Here is a 20,676-nt window from a genome sequence, read left to right on the forward strand (position 1 = left end):
AAATATCCACTTATCTGCGCTACCGCAAAGTTTTCAGAATGGTTTACCTCACAAACAGCTCTCATCACATTTAGGCAGCACAGTGTAATCAAAAAAATCGGAACGCAGTATAAGACGTATTCTGTATTAAATTTTGTAATGTAACATCCGGAACATGTAAAATCCGGAGTGGATATAAGGGGCGGTTAGTGAAAATGAGATATGTAGCAAAAAAGTAAGTAAACTGTGCATTATTTCAAAAGTAAACATAATTACTGTTAATATATCCATCCCACTGTGTGACAAGACGGTCAGTGCTTTCATGGAAAAAATGTTTGCGGCTAGCTGTGGAACGCAGTTTGTACCCAGGCGTGCCCCTCTTCGTCCGAAGAAATAGACAGCCACGAATGTCTTTACTCAGGGCACCAAAAATACGGAAATTGCGTGGGGAGAGATCAGGACTGTATGGAGGCTGTGTAACGGCTTGCCAGCGAAACTTCTGCGAAGTAGCCAGAAGAACCTTGGCAAGATGCAGGCAGGCGTTATCTTACAAGAGAATAATGCCGTCCGTCAACATTCCTGGGCGTTTGGACTAGACAGCGCGCTTCAGTTTATGCAAAGTGTCCACATACCGCAGTGCGCGCCATGAAGCCCATATGTCCAGCAATGTTGACGGACGACACAGTTCTGTTGCTCGCCAACATGTTGTCAATGTTCTTTCGACTGAGCTGCAGAAGTTTCGCTGGGAAGCCTTTACACATCCTCCATGTAGTCCCTATCGCTTCTATTGCGATTTCGATACAACTGGAGCCCTGAACAAAGACATTCGTGGCCGTCGGTTTGCATCCAAAGGGTGCAAGTCTGGATACAATATGGGTTCCGCGGGCAACAACAAACTTTTTACATTACGTTACTGATGATCGTCTTGTCCCACAGTGGTGGTGGCCATTCATGCTGAATTAATAAACAGTTTACACATTTCTTCCACATATCTAGTTTTCATTTGACGGCCCCTTGTTCACTCTGTTTCATTGTACACTGAAGAGACCAAGAAGCTGGTGCACCTGCCTAATATCGTGTAGGGCCCCTGCGAGCAAGTAGAAGTGCCGCAACACGACGTGGCATGGATTCGACTAATATCTGAAGTAATGCTGGAGGGGATTGACACCTTGAGTCCTGCAGGGCTGTCCATAAATCCGCAAGAGTATGAGTTGGTGGAGATCTCTTCGGAACAGAACGTTGTAAGGCATTACAGACAAGTTCAATGATGTTCTGGGAAGTTTGGCGGTCAGTGGAAGTTTTTGAACTCAAAAGAGTGTTCCTGCAACCACTCTGTAGCAATTCTGGACGCGTGGGTGTCACATTGTCATGCTGGAATGGCCCAAGTCCGTCGGAATGCACAATGGACACGAATGGATGCAGGTGATCAAACAGGATGTTTACGCACATGTCACCTGCCAGAGTCGTATCTAGGCGTATCAGGGGTCCCATATCTCTGCACACGTCCCACACCGTTACGGAGCCTCCACCAGCTTAAAGAGTCCCCTGCTGACATGCAGAGTCCATGTCTCCATACCCGTTCACGTCCATCCGCTCGTTACAATCTGAAACGAGACCCGTACGACCGGGCAACATGTACCCAGTCATCAACAGTCCAATGTCGGTGTTGACGGGCCTAGGCGAGGCGTAAAGTTTTGTGTCGTGCAGTCATCCAGAGTACACGATTGGGCCTACGGCTCCGAAAGCCCATATGGTTCCCACGCTGACACCTGTTGATGGCCCAGGACTGAAATCTGCAGTATTTTGCGGAAGGGTTGCTCTACTGTCACGTTGAACGATTCTCTTCAGTCGTCGTTGGCGCTGTTCTTGCAGGATCTTTTTCCGCCCACAGTGATGTCGGAGATTTAATGTTCTGATATTGACGGTAAACTCGTGAAATGACCGTATGGTAAAATCCCCACTTCGTCGCTACCTCGGTGACGCTATGTCCCATCTCTCGAGCGCCGACTATAACACCACGTTGAAACTCATTTCAGTCTTGATAACCTGCAATTGTAGCACCAGTAACCGATGTAACAACTGCGCCAGACACATGTTCTGCTAGTTTACATACATCTGTTTTTGAATACGCATGGATATACCAGTTTCTTTGGCGCTTCAGTGTATGAACAGTGCCTGTCTGCTGATATAGATCTGCACTAATCGTTTGGATCAAGAATCATTGCTGCAAAAAATGTGCGCAGCTTTCTTACAGCTAACTTGGTGTTATTTGCGTGGGCGTGCTAATGAGTGTGTGTGTGTGTGTGTGTGTGTGTAGGTGCGTGCGTGCGTTGCGTAAGGCAGAAGCTAATTCCAGAGCGGCAGCTCTCCTTTCGCGCCACCGCGGCACGCTATTTGGGCAAGGACGACTCGGCCGTTAATACACGCAACGCAATACCGGCCTCGTCTGCGCAGGCGACGCCGACAGGTGAAAGGAGGATGGCCGCGCTGGGATGTGGTGTGCCGGGGCCGCCGCCGCCGCCGCCGCCGCTTGATGATCCGCGTGAAAGGTAACGCTCGGCGCTCCCGTTCCAGAGTACCAGTTCACGGCGCGCCGCCAACAGCTCCAAGGCCGGCCGCATCAGCGGAGCGACTCTGGCGCCTCACCGCTCCCGGAAGGGTGCTGCCGCCGTCGACGTTCTGTAGCAGTTACCTCCGTCTTCTCATCAGTATTAACGTATTTAACAGGGAGAGGTCCCCAGCGATGGGATCCACTTTTCGAAAACAAATACGCGGTGATGTAGGTTCAGGTCTCAGGTATCATACCCTGCAGCCATTCGCTCTGCTGGGCCTTGCTTGCGAATAATTGACGGAAAAACTATACTAATTTTGCGTGATGCTCAATAACGTTCAATAAGTCGTGTTAAGCAATCCGGTTCCGAGGTTTAATGGATAGGCTAATAGCTTCACCTGGTAGAAAAATAATGGTTCAAATGGCTCTGAGCACTATGGGACTTAACATCTGAGGTCATCAGTCCTCTAGAACTTAGAACTTCTTAAACCTAAGAACATCACACACATCCACACCCGAGGCAGGATTTGAACCTGCGACCGTAGCAGTCGCGCGGTTCCGGACTGAAGCGCCTAGAACCGCTCGGCCACCGCGGCCGGCCACCTGGTAGAGATTGAGTGTTCGAATTTCTTCAGGAGCAGTAACTTTTTTATTTTTAAATCATTATCGAAATAGCTTTGATCGTCATTTTTATACAGTTAATTTATTTAAATGCAATTTTTTATTTCCATTGCTTTGTCACATCATTTTAACCACAAAAATCAACTTCTTCATTTGCTCTCATTTTTCTTCCTATCATTCTTTTTCCACTTGAAATCTTTGTTCCTGTGTTTGTAATTAACTAATATATTAATTTCGATTTAATTTCTTTTTTCATCTCTCAGGTTTTTTCATTCACATTATTGCATTCGTTATATATATTTGTCATTTTGTTTGAATTTTGTTATACTTATAAACCCTTGTTTGATTTAAATCTTCATCTGCGTTTTTTGTCCATAGTGCAATAGGTATTTAGGTTATGACTGAAATGTTTTTATGACGATTATCATGCAGAAAAAATTGCACACTTGGTACCGAAAAACACACATTTCACACGACTCCACAGTCAATGTAAACATATTATTTGCTTGTATGTTTTTTAACTGATAGTCGGAATTTTCAAGTAATTGAGTAGTATTATACATAAATATAATTAAATTCGTATTCCCTAAATTCCCGATTGGAAAAATAATGATATAAAAGAAAATGAAACAAATGAAGAAATTTAATATCGTAATTAAAGTAATGTGATAAAGGAACAGAAATAAAAAATTACATTCAAATCAATTAATTGGATAAAATGACGATCACAGTCATTTCGACAAAAAATTAATAACATTACTGCACCTGGCGAGATTCATAGCCACCATCTCCTGCACTTAAGGTTACTATCCTATCCATTACACAATGCAACCATACTGTTTGATCGAACTTTCTTCGTACCTTGTGAGTGTCACACACAGTTACTACCTAAATGAGGGCCCACCAGGGTGAATGGGTGCAGTATGTGATACCTGGGATCTTAACCTGCATAACCGTATAGATGGTTTCAGGCAAACTTTTAATTGTTTTCTCGTCACATGGAAGTAAGTTTGTTGTGCCTCCTCCTGTTTTTACTATTTTAAATAAAATGGAACGCCGTGATTCATAGCGACCAAACTATGTAAAATACTTCCAAATCAGAGATTATGGCACTCTGCAATACAACCGGTGTCCGAGGAGACAGTGAGAAACTACCGTATAGACCAGATGTGAGACATTCTTCGATACTGTCCGTGCACGTGTATTGCCCAGTAGGCCGTGCCACACGGCTAAGGTATATTATTGTACTGATTCTTATGTCCTACGCCTGTTGCTCCTTTCTCACTTTGTACGCTTATATTAAAATTGAGCTGACCGCTTTTCTCATTTTCTGTGTTTTCAACATTCCCAAGCGACGGCAATTTTAGGAATAAATATTAAGTTTTCTTAAAAAAGGTCTTTTTTTAAAAAAAACAAAAATGATAGCACTGATGGTATGGCAGATTGATACGCCGGTTATTTTACCTGGTTATTAGTAAAAAATTAAAAAAGCCTATTACAACTGAAACCAAACAAAAATGGGAAAATACCGGTTATTCAGAACTAAAATCCCGTGAAAGGTCCTCTAGGAAAAATTGTACATTACTGTGCTTAAACTGACACACAATATTTTTAGCGCAACGCAATCTAACTTTCAAAAATCCCTACAAAAGAATGGCCCTGACTAACATTAACCTATACATTTCACTAATCGCTTACCTCACAAAGATCTTCGTTACTCGAACTACTGCAATACAGCGAGCGCCACTACTGCCAGCTAAATAAAATATTCAAACTACGGAAGGCACTAACTACTGATAGACATAGTTAGCAAATAAAAGATTTTAATAGAGAACAAACAATGTATTTACCTTAATAGTGTTGAAAAATCGTAATATACATAGCAGTTCATGACATCCAGTGTTACCAATTTCAAAACTCCGCTATTTCTCTCCCCACATCCACCACTGCTGTCGGCTCACCAACTGCGCAACGCTATGCGCTGCTCACATCCAGCTGCCCAACACTACAACGGCAGACAACAATGGAAAACCAACCACAGACTGCACACAGGACAGCCAGTGATTTTCATACAGAGCGTTACGTGGCGTTACCAATAAGAAAACCTAAACAGCCTATTTACATAGCCCCCATGCTCCCCACAAAAAAATTTTACAAATTGTTTTGGGCAGTGGCCAATAATGATTTGATAAAATTTTTCATAACTACAATAACAAAGAAAACAAATGCACACACTTATTGATACAATGTTGGTCAAAAGCTAAAATTTTCTCACAGTCCATAAAGACAGTCCTGATCATCACAGTAAAATAGCAGTGTTTTTTTTCTCAAAGTCTGAGCAGTAAAAGAAAATGCACACCGAAGTAGTGGATTTCCATGCAGTCTTGAAGAAGTAGTGTTGTCCTTCCAACGGAAAGACAGTGCTGACCCTTGACATGCAGACAGGTAATGGGCCACAACAGAGCAAACCCACAGCAGAGTCAGTCGAAGTTTTGAAGAATATTGGTAGGTAGGTCATCACAGAGCAGAAATAATGGTACTGGTGGATCATCAAAGATGCAGACCCACTGTAGTCCTTCTAGAGGTGGTCAACAGCCATCTGTTGTGACTGTGCAGGTGCACAATCACCATTGAAGAGTCTTGCGGATAATATAGCAAGTCCATAACCACCACTTGTCCACTCACAAAGTTTTTGGAATTGTCCTTAGAACCAGCAATGCTGTTATACAGTCCCTTGCTGAAGTATTAACACACGTGCAAACACTAACAGTCCCTACTTCTCACATATTGTCCATATACTATGACCAACAGAAACGTGTGCAGTGAAATGGAACTTACAAGTTAATAATATGATGAACTGGTGTCAACTACAATTTTATAACATAAGAATACAATTACAAAGGTACAAAATACATAATTAAAGAACATAACAATACAGATAACATTTGTAGTACAAGCTTTACAAAAGAATCGAAATAACATGTACATCAGTGTTACAGGAATTATGACATGGGTACATACATAAAAGATCAGAATAACTTTCGAAACATCAACTTCACACATGAGCATTAAAACAGAACAGAATAAATAATGTCTAAACATCTTTACAAAGTAAATAACATAGTATTAGAAAAATTCTACAACATAACAACATCAGCTAAACACATAAAGACAGGAAAAACACAAATACACAAGGGTACACAAACACTTAGAGGAATAAGACAAAAGGAAAGGACAGGGTTTGTTTTACTGCAGTATTTTGCATGGAGATCTCCCTTCATTCATCATTATTCTCAAAAAGTACCATCTATGCCTGCTTTCTGTATTCTGTTCATATCCTCTTTCAAAAAAAGTTTTTCTCCACTGTACAATACTTATTTTGGCCAAACCATTTCCTTATAGAGTCTTAATGCATTTCTTCCAATTCATCATAGTTAGTTTCTTATATAGTCTACCCCCTCTTAAGCTAACTTAAATCTACTGAGCTCAGATATATATTCCAAGGGACGATGCAATGCAGCAGCACATAACACAAACAGCAATGACAAAACAATGTCAATTTGCAAAGCAAGCAGCAGTAAATCTAAATTAACAGATAAAATGTAAAATTAGAACTAATATGAGCCAATGTGCAGCAACAAGAAAAATAAATCAGTAGTAAAACTGACTTAACAGCGTAATACAAAGTTAAATTTAGTAGCACTATGCCTGGCACACAGCAGCAGCAAATGCAACAACTTATACCTAAACATGACAAAGCTCAAGCAGTAAAAATAGTACAGTAAAGACAACAATGCAGGTAAGGGTAATGTATAATCACATCTTAATGCCTATGTAATTAAAGTGGTGCACCACAAAAACTAATTCTACAAAAAATTACCAAGTACTTGAAAAGAAAATTATATATGCAGTTACTGTTATTAGTCCCTTTTTATTGTTCTTTCCATTCCAATAGCTCCTTTTTCGACGAATGTGGATCAGAAAATAATTATGTAATAGATCTGTTGACAGAAAGTGTTCACATTAGCAGATGCATTTAAGTTTATTTTTTAAAACCAATGCTGCAACACAGCTGGAAAACAGATATCAAATGAAATAAGCAATTACGCAAACCAAAGCATAAAAGCATCATTCAATAGCTATGTGGCATTTCGTACGTCAGTAGCTCTCAACTCTCATACAAAGACACTTGTCATAATCAGGTTTGCAGATGTATAGAATATTTCCCATCAATTTATAAGCATTTCAGTAAGTATCACAAAGTACGATATGTTTCCTAGTAATGAGCGTGTCGTATTTGCAATGCTTTCTACAATGGAATGTCAATAGCGAGGATAATGGCCTCCTTTTTTCTCCCCCTGTGCCTCTGAAAGGCACACACTAATGGCTTTTTTCCAGGCGACTGTCGCGCAGATGGGTGCCCACGACTCATTACATAAAGGTGGTCACTTAAATTTCTTATTGAAATATTTATGATGCCAGTTTGCATTACAGTGACATTCTCATATAAAAAATTTCACAGGTCGAGAATTTGCATTGCAAATGTGTACAAACAAAATCCTATGAATATAACAGTGTGCAAAAAATTTTCGCCTGCATTGTGATACATTCACGCATATACACACATTTCATAACTCTTAAAGTACGATTTTGGTTTCCAACATCCTTTTCATAAATCGGAGTCCCTAACCACTACTCCTTATTCCTTACCTTATTACACATGTACATATTCATATTCATCAACACGTCTTCAATATTTCATCATAATAACTACATTGCATAATCAGATTCCTCATGTAACATCAGCTTGTTGATCATAAACATACCCGAACAGCATAATACACATCTTCGTCGTAAAAATAACATCACAACACCTCAGTCAAATCTCAAAAACGTCGTAGTTTTCTGCAATAATGTCAAAACCTGAAAAGAATTCTCTGCTCATTTCAATAATGTCAACTACCTCAAACGTACTTTAAAATCATGCTCCCTTACCAAAAACATCATTCAAAGCTCTCATAGGATCACAATGGTTCCGAAAAAATATGAACATTTCACTAAGTACAGACAAAATACAATTTCATAAGTGTGAAGTTCTCCACCTGTGTAATTGCATAAACATGTGTCACTGATGTAGTAAAAAAAATGTTTATCTCTCAATTAAATGATCAGATAGCTGTGTAATTTGTGTGTTAGAGAAATATGGTATCGATGTGTAAAGTTGTATAAGCAAATACCATATTAGCTAGAGCTCCTTGTGCTTGCCAAACACATGGTACACAAAGTAAGTGTGTACCCCCATGAGGATCGAAGATTTTGTTCCATTGTGTCTAACTGTTAATGTGTTTGTCTCTGGTGTTGTTCCATTGTGTCAAATTTTTGAAGATTTTGTTCCATTGTGTCTAACTTTTGAAGCTTTTGTCCCATTTGTTGCATTAATTGTAATAACAATGCATTGGTGTCTGAAACATGTTCCTCGGTGCTATTCGGCAATGCAATTGAACCGGCAATATTCGCATTTTGAAAAGCAGAAAATGTGTCTTGACTCATTTGAGAAAACGGCGAGGACGCAAAACCTGAATCTACAGTATTTGCAAGATTGTGTCCTGTCATTTCGGATTCCTGAGGCAAGCTGTTGCCGACCGATCGATCGATAATGCTTCCCTGTTCACTAATTGTTTCACTGCCTACACCATTATTTGCAGCCCGCTCCATTTCCCTATGTACAATTACCAAATTACTACTTTGAACATTAGTTAATTCATGACACGGTGGCGCTAACACACTGCTTTCGTCTTCACTGTCATTTCTCAGTTTACTTTGGAGCCTAGTATTACGTTTTTCACATGCCATTATTGTCACAATATTTCACACAATAACACAGAAAAACACAATTTGAAGAGCAAAACAAGAAAACACATTAACATAACATTGAAAATAATATCTCGTTAATTGCAAGGGCAGCTGCGAAATACTTTGTGCGAATCTACATGCATGCCACAACTGTTTTACTGTACAAGAATGAAAAACTACAACTACAAAGGAAATTCTCTCTACAATTACGCGCTAGCAATAAACAAAGGCTGCACTAATTACACAAACTACAAGAACAAAATCAGAAGATTCCAGTGAGGTATCCTAGGCTAAGGGTCGACATACAAAACGTCCCCCTAGAAAAATTGTACAAGACTGTGCTTAAACTGACACACAATATTTTTAGCGCAACGCAATCTGACTTTCAAAAATCCCTACAAAAGAATGGCCCTGACTAACATTAACCTATACGTTTCACAAATCACTTACCTCACAAAAATCTTCGTTACTGGAACCACTGCAATACAGCGAGCGCCACTACTGCCAGCTAAATACAAGATTCAAACTACGGAAGGCACTAACTACTGATAGGGATTGTTAGCTAATGAAAGATATTAATAGAGAACAAACAATGTATTTACCTTAATAGTGTTGAAAAATCATAATATACATAGCAGTTCATGACATCCAGTCTTACAAATTTCAAAACACCGCCATTTCTCTCCCCACATCCACCACTGCTGTCGGCTCACCTCCAACTGCACAACGCTACGCGCTGCTCATATCCAGCTGCCCAACACTACAACGGCAGATAACAATGCAAACCAACCACAGACTGCACACAGCACAGCCAGTGATTTTCATACAGAGCGCTACGTGGCGTTACCAATAAGAAAACCTAATCAGCCTACTTACAACCGGTATCGGTTTTAAACGGCGGGTTTTTCCCATTCTCACACGGCTTCTTCGCATGAGGCCATCGCTCTGAGTGGCACGTAAGTTGCACTTCTTCAGTCGGCGAAACAACACAGACACTGGATGGTTGCCGACTGCGAACATGTAGTGTTGTCCTACTAGTCGCGAGTTGTCTTCTGTTCAACTGATAAAAAGTTGTCGACTGCACCGAAGTCCCGATGACCCATTTAACCCGCGGCTCAGGCCAGAGGTAGTTCTGTGAGGTTTTGGGTGTGCTTTCCGCACCATGACCTGCGACCAGTCATTCAGGTCACCGTGAAAACGAACCAGGGTGTTTGTTTAACCACAGCCTGCCATGTTACCCGCTCTTCTGTATGTTCATGATGAGTACGCTGTGGACACTCCCATCTCGTAAGATGATAACAGTCGTACTCGCACGGCTGCAAGAAAACACTGCCAGTACCGGATAGTTATATTTAAAATGCATTAACTACGGGAGGTATATCCCTGGTTGAAATTATCGTATGGCACCGAAACTTGGCAGATATGCTAGTGCGGCCGGCCGTGTGGCCGTGCGGTTCTAGGCGCTTCAGTCTGGAACCGCGTGACCGCTACGGTCGCAGGTTCGAATCCTGCCTCGGGCATGGATGTGTGTGATGTCCTTAGGTTAGTTAGTTTTAAGTAGTTCTGAGTTCTAGGGGACTGATAACCACAGATGTTAAGTCCAATAGTGCTCAGAGCCATTTGAACCATATTTTTGCTAATGCGTTAATGCGGAACCGATTTGCACTGGAGAAATATTGGTTCCAATGTTGGCCACCAGGTGCAAATCTGGCACTGTACAGCATCTCGTCGACGTCCCGATGCTGATATTGAACGAACTGTGTAAGTGGCAGTTAACAATAAAGTCAATGTTATGGCTTTCGCACTTATTTGACGTTTCCTGCTTTTCTATCCGCGTCCCGTTCCTAATCAATTACATATGAAAACATTTCTACATGTCTTTCCTGAATTCACAGCTCCAGATTTGCACCTGGTGGCAAAAACAGGAAGTATTTTTTTTCTAGCCTAAATCGGATCCTCATAAACGCATCAAACATTACCAAGCTTCGCTCCCATGAGATAATTACAGCCCACACAGGATTTCTGCGAGTAGCTGCACTTTAATTATAACCACCCGATATTAACAACACACTCGACAACTTTTATAACGATAGCGTTATCGGTATCCTTGCCTGCAGACTACCTAACAGCAGATGCTGGCTTCCGGGTCTTAGCTTCTAGAATAGTGTTCGTCAAACTGAGGCCCCCGGGCAGCATGCTGTCTTCACATGTTCGTAGGACCCGCGATTCGTAGCCGTATTTTATAATAATATGCTTCTAGCAGCTAACAACACAATCCAAAAACGTCAGCCACCTTTATGATCTTCTGAAAAGTGTGTTTTTCCTGCTCAGTAAAAAAAGAAAGAATACCCTACAGAATAATATTTGAGGATGTGCTTAATTTTAAATGACGGTGGTGAATTTGGCTGAGAGCTAAGTAAAGTTTGCCGCTTTTGTGGGCAGAGAGGGCAGCAGGGTTAATAGAAGTGTGAGAGAGAATATTTTATTGATTTTCATCATGATGATAACTCACTAGCTACACAACTAGCAGCGATCAGGTGATATGATATGAGAGTCAAAAGGAAGTAACGTGGAATCGAGAACACGCATTGTAAAGAATTTCGTCTTCAAACGTAGTACTAGTTCGTACCAAACAAGATGAAATTAGATGAAGGATGTTGTAATATACAATGAGCAAAATAGCATTCCAATCATTTAGTAAGCATTTATGATCGTGTCTTAACATTGCAATCACTATTATTAACTAACATAAGATACTAATTTATGTAGGTTACTTAGTAATAACAGCATCGATAGCGGAAGGTGTGGTAAAGTGGCCAGGACGAAAAAGTGGCCATTCTGTATTTTCTTGTCCTTAACAGTGCTGCTGCCTATCGAGAACTGGTCACACTAGTTCTTATAAATATCACCATTGTTGTCAGTCAGATTGACTGATGAATCTTGTCCCGGTATTTTTTTGTAAAAACCTTTCTGTGACTCTTCAAGCTTTCCCGGCGGATGTGTCATAAATAGTCTTCACAGGTTTGCCGCCGGAATTTGCACAACGTGATCCGGCGGCAAACCCGTGAAGACCATTTACCAAAATCCTTTCGATGAAATCTTCTCGGGCTTCCATCCGGGTAGCTGCATCAAAAATCCGCGACGTTTCGATGAGTGTCATTCTTATCATCTCCTGGCGAATCTCATGTAGGGAAAGCCTACATTAACTTTGTTTTTGAATCGTCTGATCTAAAAGCAGTCTTTTATACTTTTCTTGTTACTTCACCTGTATGGAAATAAATAATTTTTTTTAACAAAATTTCAAATGTAGTTCTTGTTACTTATTTCGGCTAGATAGCTTCTTCTGTGAACCACTAATGCCCACATGGCGTGCAACCGGGAAAAGTGACTACACTACTCTTCAGGAAAGGTGGCTTACGTGTCTGCCCCCAACAAGCGTAAGCTACTTTCAAAAAACACTCATAAGACAACAGATAAAACTGACTTTCAAGCCCTTTTATATTCAAACTTATGATCCACCATTCTGTCCCTTGGTGACAATTTGGAATTAAGTAAGTTGTATTTTTTAAACCCGTCTGGCCCGTGTTGTATTTGGCCTAATACAAAAGTCCTATTGAAAATGGACGGCTGCAACCATTTAATTCTTTCAGATAGTGGTGCGTGAAAATGCCAGAGTAAATGTGCCCGGAAATCAGGAAAACAAACATATAATCCTGTTGCGACGGCGCTGGCCACAGTCCCCTCTTAGTTACGGAAAATTGGTCACTTTTTAAGCCTTCAGAAATGTGCATGTAATTGAAATATGTTTTGTTTCAGTAAAAAAATATTTCATGTTATGCCCTACAATATACAGATTGAAAATGGCTTAGCTGCAAGCCTCCATCGATAACCTGGTTTGGACGAGACTTGAACTTCTCTTTCAGTGACTATTTTAACTCCCCCTCCCCCATTCCTATGCGGCCCGTGGTGTGCCCTGCGGTGTTAATATTCGCTCCTAAGTTTGACGACAACTGTTCTAGAACCTGCTGCAGACTCCCGCCATCTCCGGAGGACAGGGCATTGTCGTGTAGCGGAGACCACGTGAGTTAAACAGCGAGGAAGCCAGCGCGCGAGGCAGTAGTGGCGCCGAATCGGTCGATGGAACATGTCATGAAAGAACTGTGAGCGAAAGTGAATTGCAAAGCGCTTAGTAGGTTATTAAGAGATATATTTTGTTGGAATAGGAGTGCTGAATCTCAAGTGGCTTACTTGAAGCGGGTGACCTTTTCTTAAATATTGTCAGTATCATTAAAGGAATGAATGTGTTAGTTATGCGTGTTTTCCGTAGCTTGAAGGTGAATAAATGAAGAGAAAGGACATCATATTTTACACCCTAAGATAAAAACCAAAAAATAAATAAACGACGCATTACGAAGGAATTATCCGAATGGGACTGAAATCGGCATGCACAAATAATGGTGATGGGGTCTCAGTTCGAAGTGGTGCTCATCACTGAAGACTCCAGACAGGGAGCTTCCAGGCCACTGGAGACGCTACCGGCAGAGGTGGAAAACCAGCCTGACTGCCGCCCACTATGCGACGCAACATCCGGAATGACGGTGTGGGATGCCATTTCTCTGCACAGCAGGGCCCCACTGACTGACAGCCGCTGCACCCCTACAGCATGGCGGTGCGTCGTCGATATTCTGCGCCCCGTTTTGTAGCCCTTCATGGCCAAGCATCCTCGGCTTACATTTCAGCAACAGTTTCTATTCCTTATCTTCGTACTTATCAAACTCTGTCTTAGCCAACAACGTCGCTGGATCGCTCCTCACTCGAGAACGTTCCGAGCATTATGGGCTGGACCCTCCAACTAGCTAGGGATTTGGACGATCTTTTTGCACCCCGCCTGGAAGGCGGTGCGTGGGTCTGCTCCTGAAAAGTGAAGTGTAGGCCGAACGTAGGAAGTGAGTAGGAGCAGGAAAAGGTGAAATGCTCGGTACGGCACATAAGTGGTTTCACTATTTTAATTAACTTTGCGTACAGACGAGCACTTAGGTGCGAAGCCGTTCATCAATCAAACATCGGCTAGAAGGTACAAAGGCAAAATCTGTAGTGGCTCGCCCACTATGAAATAGAAACTATGTTGCTTGGTCGTCAACTCGGAATCAAATGGGCTGAATCCGGAGCGGAGCTCGTAGAGCTGCACAGCGCCTGCTAGAGGGCGCTGTCGTCGGTGTCGGTATCGTAATGACAACCTAGCAGAGCGCACCTACGTTGTGGCAGCGTAGCTATCAATACCACAGATCTAGCGCGTCAGTTGGACATCATTTGGCACGATATACCTCAAGAGGACGTCCAACAACTCTTTCAACCAGTGACGGACCGAATAAATGTTTGCATAAGTGCCAGAGGTGGACCAACAAGTTTTTGACTTGCTCAGTTTGTGAAGCTCTGTCTCTTGAATAAATCATCCAGTTTTTCTAAAACTGTAATCATTTGTCTGTACATGTACGTCACATCTGACAATGTCCGTCTAATTCGTGTAATTCACTGGTGGTACGTCTTTTCTTGCCTTATGATGCATTTCAGAAGAATAGTACCAACTCTCATGATTAATGTTGTAGCAGATAATTACAGTTATGCCAAGTACAGTTAGGCTACAATTTGACTTTCTGTGCGATCGTGGCTGAAGTAATTCATTTACCCTAAAGGCCAATAACCAGTCATAGGGTTGCGGTACGATATCTTAAACTTACGAGATGAGAACTTACTCAGTAGTGCTGAATCGCCCGATCTGAATCCCGCACAAAAGAGAAGTAATTGTGTGGAGCAGCAGTTGAAGCGTAGCATTCAACATGCTCCCAATTTGGTAGTTCACGGGATCTATTGATCAGTGAGTGGCTTAAGCTGGATGTGGCACACCTGAGGAAGCGTGGGCTCTCATCTTCGTGTAATTGGGTCATTGTCAAGGCTGTAGTTGACTGGGCTTCATTTGACCCCAGACAACTGCAGTGGGCTGAGCACGGCAGCTGCGCGGGCCTACCCCAATCAATAACGTAACGCGAATTTGTAAATGTGTCTTTAGTAACACCTCAGTGTTGTCATAGCTATGTAGACGACTATTTTTTCCCCCGCAACTGTTGGCGTTTCGCAGTTGAAAGCTGGCAATAGTGCTAAGTGCTGTCTGAGACCGTCTCACACCGCCTCGACTATAATGGCGTTGTTACACGGTATAAGCGTGACGTGCCATGGGGGGTACTAAATTTTCCTTCGGTGTACTTTAGACGAGTTACAGCTTTGTCCAGCATAAGGTTCGAATGAGTGAAATCCTTGTAGAATTCAACTTCAACACTCTCTGGAAGAATATACGGGCCCTCAAATCACCTAAAATCCCTGTCTACGAATTAATTTCGCTTTTGGTATCCTGAATTGCACTAATAAAAATTTTTATCATGGAACCACATATGTTGATATTTATTACGAGTTTCTGATTCAGGATTCCGTCTTTTTGTTATTAACTGAAGAACAGTTTACAAGAATTTCTGGAGGTGTTTCCATAGAGATGAGAGGTCAGTGAATCAGAGAAAAAGGCCTCATTTCACGTCTGCACACTCAGAGAAACTATTGGTTGGTTGGTTGGTTTTGGGGAAGGAGACCAGACAGCGTGGTCATCGGTCTCATCGGATTAGGGAAGGATGGGGAAGGAAGTCGGCCGTGCCCTTTCAGAGGAACCATCCCGGCATTTGCCTGGAGTGATTTAGGGAAATCACGGAAAACCTAAATCAGGATGGCCGGACGCGGGATTGAACCGTCGTCCTTCCGAATGCGAGTCCAGTGTCTAACCACTGCGCCACCTCGCAGAGAAACTATTGTTGTGGGTCTTCATAGTGTGGCATTCCAACATATGCCATTCATAATAATCAACCACATGATTCGTAAGCACTGAGGCTTTGCTGACTCTGTCCTCGCTTTGTTTCACGCTTAGACACGTAAGTTTTATCTGTGACTGACGCTCTTGTTACCAGCAGTGTTATCTCCGATGTACGGGCGTTTACTTCACAGTATTGTGTAAAGTGATTTAAATTTGGGCAGCGGCTCACCGTGGAGATAGCTGAAGGTTGTCAGCTGAATTATCTGAAAAAGAAATAGTACTATCCTGGTTGCATGCCTGGAAAGATGATGGAATATTATATCGGCCTGGTAAATTTCAAGCAACACAGTCTCATACTTGTTTAGGAAATTGTTGAATGAACTAAAATTTGGCCATGTGAATTTCAATCCGACAAACATGAGAGCCACTTTGGATTCTGTCAGCAACGAACCGGTGCCAACCGTTTTACGAACTATAACCAAGTCTTGAATATTAAACGAAATTGAGATTTAAAAATGATATGTTAGCTGCTGCTCAGAGTACTAATGTACGCCTGAAAACTCTAATTCCTGTTCAGCAAATTCAAGGTCATAACACTGATTTCCAGTTGCTTCCAGTAACGATGAATTTAAATTTTAAGTTAGATGACACTTTCGGTAGCACTTTATCCAGAGTAACGTGAGAGAAAAGTTCTGTAAAAATCCAAATGTGGTGCGTGTGTTACGTAGTTACAGCTAAATGACGAAGTGGAAGTAGACTTCAGTGAAGAGTCTTCATGCGACTTTATCAAGAACTTGTACAGAGACAAATCAACTCTGTCCTCAGAGGGAGTAGTGTTGTCTGTTGGATTGGTGTAACAAACACTACCTGTATTTTTAAACAGTTTTCATTACCAATTTATATGACATGAGATAAACAGCTATCTCCTTCTGACAATTTAGCCATTAGAAGATAGATGTAAAGTAGGTTCAGTTATGCTAGGTGTGTTTGCCCCACAAGAGAGTGTTGGTTGAACCTGAAGATGTTTCACTTTTTATACGCAAGATACTAATCGACAACTTGGAGAAAAAACCCATAACAATTGAAGAAAGGATCAAACCATTTCCAAAAAAACTTTTAAAAAATAGATTTGACCATAAATATAAGAATAAATACGTAACTGCTGAAATCTTTATGATAATAACTGTGACTTTGAAACTTGTTTAATTGCTGGAGTACTTTCAAATCTATGTAGTCTCTCTCTCTCTCTCTCTCTCTCTCTCTCTCTCTCTCTCTCTCTCTCTCTCTGTCTGCCTCTGTGTGTGTGTGTTTTGGTCATAAACTAAATGCGTAATGTACTATGAATGTCGGAATGTCGTACTATAAACAAATTATTACAGAGCTATATAATCGTTCTGGGTGGTTTCAAATGTGCTCTAAAATCCTAATGTTAAAATGTATTTTCCTTTCATTTTGTGCAGTGCAACAGGTCTTACGTAATTAGAGGAGGAGATTACAGTTTTCATGTGTCTAAATGCTAATGAGTCTGCCGGTGAAGTTGGTTCTCCTGTTGAACTGCAGTTCTTACATTTTTGTGTAAAATACCGTTGAGAATAGAGCAACAGAAATGGTAAATGAGGGTATTCTATTAGTTGATTACATTAAAAGTATTCTTGTTAGCAAGAGAGTGAGTAAATTGCAGTTCATTAAGGAATTCTTTTAATTATTTGGCATCTATTAGGTCACAACTTTTGTTTTGCTTGATTACTTTAAATTCTAACTGCGGCCTATTGCTGGGGAACTTGTAGGTACCTTTCATATTAAGTGAAACAAATTGTTAGGAGAAAAACGGTAAATTGTACGTATCTGACAAAATTTCGAGAACGTTGTGTGAATCTGAGATTGGAGACCCTTTACTATCTCATTTCGACCCATCTTTCGTGAAGACTGTGACTTACTTCTTTTATACATAGGTGAATAGGGAACGCTTGGTAGGAAATTTGGATTCTGTTATTACAATTCTTTACTTTGTACACAGCTCTTCTACTATTTCTGTTTTTAGAAATGAAAACGAAAGGCGTTTTCAGAGTCGTTGATTCACGTACTTTCTAGTTATTAGATTTTGTATCCGTTGTCATATCTTTCGTTTCAAAAGGGAGCAGTTACACGCGACTGACTGCATGCATTGTACGATACATGACTGGTATCAGGATGTACCGTCCCTGGAAGCAGTATGAAAGGTAATTTTGCCGTTTTGCTCATTTTTCTTCTTACAGAAAACGTGGAAGAGGACTCATTGAAATACAGTTTGTATTATTAGAAGATTTACACTTTGCTACAATGAACAATTAAGTAATGCACGTAGCTCGCTCCCCGTCAGAAGACGGTCGCTGGAACTCGTAAAGGTGAATTTAGATGAGCTGTATTTCACAACAAATTACGGCCCCAAAAGTGTTTCGATCAACATTACTGCAATGTTGCTGCGATAAACGGGGATATTGCTGTATGACAAGGCAGTATTGCTCGTGGAGCAAGCTGTTGCAGATAGTCGTCAAGCTATGGACATGGAGTTGCTTTTGTATACCAAGGGCGGACGATATTTCTTATCGCCGTGCCTTTTCTCCCTCTTTCCTCGTCTATAAATGCTTCCATCTCACGCTCAGCCTCGCTTGCTCTTTCTCGCATCGGCAGTGCTGCGGGTGCCAAGTGACGTAAGCTCAGCTCCAAAACAACATTATTTTGTTTGAATAAGTTAGTTTTTGATATTACTCCTCCGAAAAATGGCCCCCAGAAGAACGTCGTAATAGTCAGTTTTTCCAGGAATGTAGATATGAAAAAACGAGAGAACCGTGAATTTCATTTATATGACACTGGCATCTGTGGCCTCTGAGTTAACGAACATTGAGCTCTCATTTAAATACATGACTGAAAGAGTCAGCCTACAGGAATTGTGAAACGAACCCTGTCGACCAGGACCGTGCTACAAAGGGCGCAGATTCACCACGAGATGGGGAAACTCACAGGAGTCTATTGTCTGTTGAGGACTAGTGAGGCAGACGGGAACCTACGACATAGGGAAACCCAGTAGAAGCCGTTTGTGGCCAAGGAAACGTAACAGTGTTAAATATGGCGGACCTAAGATCGACCATAAAGGGAAACATTTATGAAAACTATTTAATTCTTTAGTAATACAGGAAATCAAGCCGCAGTAATTTTAATCTGCCACCCTCCATAAATTTTCATGGTGATCCCAATTTAACTTGAATACTGATCACATCTATAATAGTTTCGGATTTACTGTTAAAGTGAAATTCACAAGTTTTGTAAGAGAGAACTGAATTTTAACGATCGACATTTCATATAGAAGCTCATCATTAAAATGACAGACGTTGTAAATATCAACTCTGCAACTTTGTTTATAAGATATAGTAAATTTATGTTATCAGTATTTTCAGCTAAGCATCAGACCATCATTTCCTCCACACAAAAGACATTGAACGATGACAGCATGACACCTTATTGAATCATTAGGTAATAGAATATTTGTTGTAAAGCTTAGTGCATAATAGCTACTTTTCTTCTTTACTTATTTATCAGAAAGCATATAGGTGCAAGGCTATTGGCCATGGCATTCAAAGATAAGAAGGAAATAGTATTATGTGAAAGAATTTAACATTTATTACGTAATGAATATTATTTTTACTTTATTTAGAACGTGAAAGTGGTCAAGCTTTGATTATTTAAAATTGTTAAATTGTAAAATAATATAGAATAATCTGTAGCCAATCAGATGGACGACTACAGGAAAGGGAACTGCCCTGCATTGTCGAGCAAGAATATTCGGTGCACGGGAAACACGTCCGGGGACAGGCAGAGGAAGTGCTGGTGCAGACGCGAAAGCGGACATTTCGGCTGGAGACACCAAAGGGTACAGTATTGGTGCAGACGCGAAAGCGGACGGTTGGTCTTTAGGCAGCCAGGAAGTGACTTGGGAAATTTCGCGTTGCGTGGTATCGCGGGACTCTGAGCGGTGAGCAGCCGTGCGCCTGGTGTGAATAACTTCTCGCGAGGATAACGAGGTGGAATATTAGACTTTTATTTCGCGATGAGATTGTGAATGATCGAACTGCGTAAAATTATGCTCTCGAGTGTTACAGTAGCTCTAAATACTACCACTTTCGCTATTAGTTTGCTTTCTGAATAAACTCTGTTCTAACCAAATCGCAACTGTGTGAGCTACATCATTTATGAGTCGTTAATTTGGTTGCCGATATTATGATTACTGTTATTACGAGAGGGTTGGAACGTTAATAGTGGCAACTGTTTATTTACACCTCGTACAAAATAGATACGTGTTTATAAGGTTTATTGACCTTCAAAGTAGTCACCAGCATTGTGTATAACCCGTTGCGAGCGATGTGGAGGTCGTAGGATACTATCAGCAGTGACAGTTGTGTTGACACTTCGAAGATGATGATGATGATGATGTTTGGTTTGTGGGACGTCCAACTGCGCGTTTATCATCGCCCATACAAATTCCCAACCTTTGCTCAGTCCAATCTCGCCACTTTCATGAATGATGATGAAGTGATGAGGACAGCACAAACACTCAGTCATCTCGAGGGACGTGAAAATCCCTGACCCCCCAGGAATCCAACCAGGGACCTCTTACTAGGGAAGTGAGAACGCGACCGCGAGACAATGAGCTGCGGACTGGCAGTTCGAACGGAGCGGTCTATAGCTCGACGAATTTGTAGCACTTCTGAAGCGAATGCCGGGAAGTGTTTCCTTCAGTTTAGAAATCGAGTTGAACTTGCGAGGACTTAGGTCAGGGGAGTGT

Source organism: Schistocerca serialis, chromosome 7 (genome assembly GCF_023864345.2).
Source record: "Schistocerca serialis cubense isolate TAMUIC-IGC-003099 chromosome 7, iqSchSeri2.2, whole genome shotgun sequence".
Lineage (NCBI taxonomy): Eukaryota > Metazoa > Arthropoda > Insecta > Orthoptera > Acrididae > Schistocerca > Schistocerca serialis.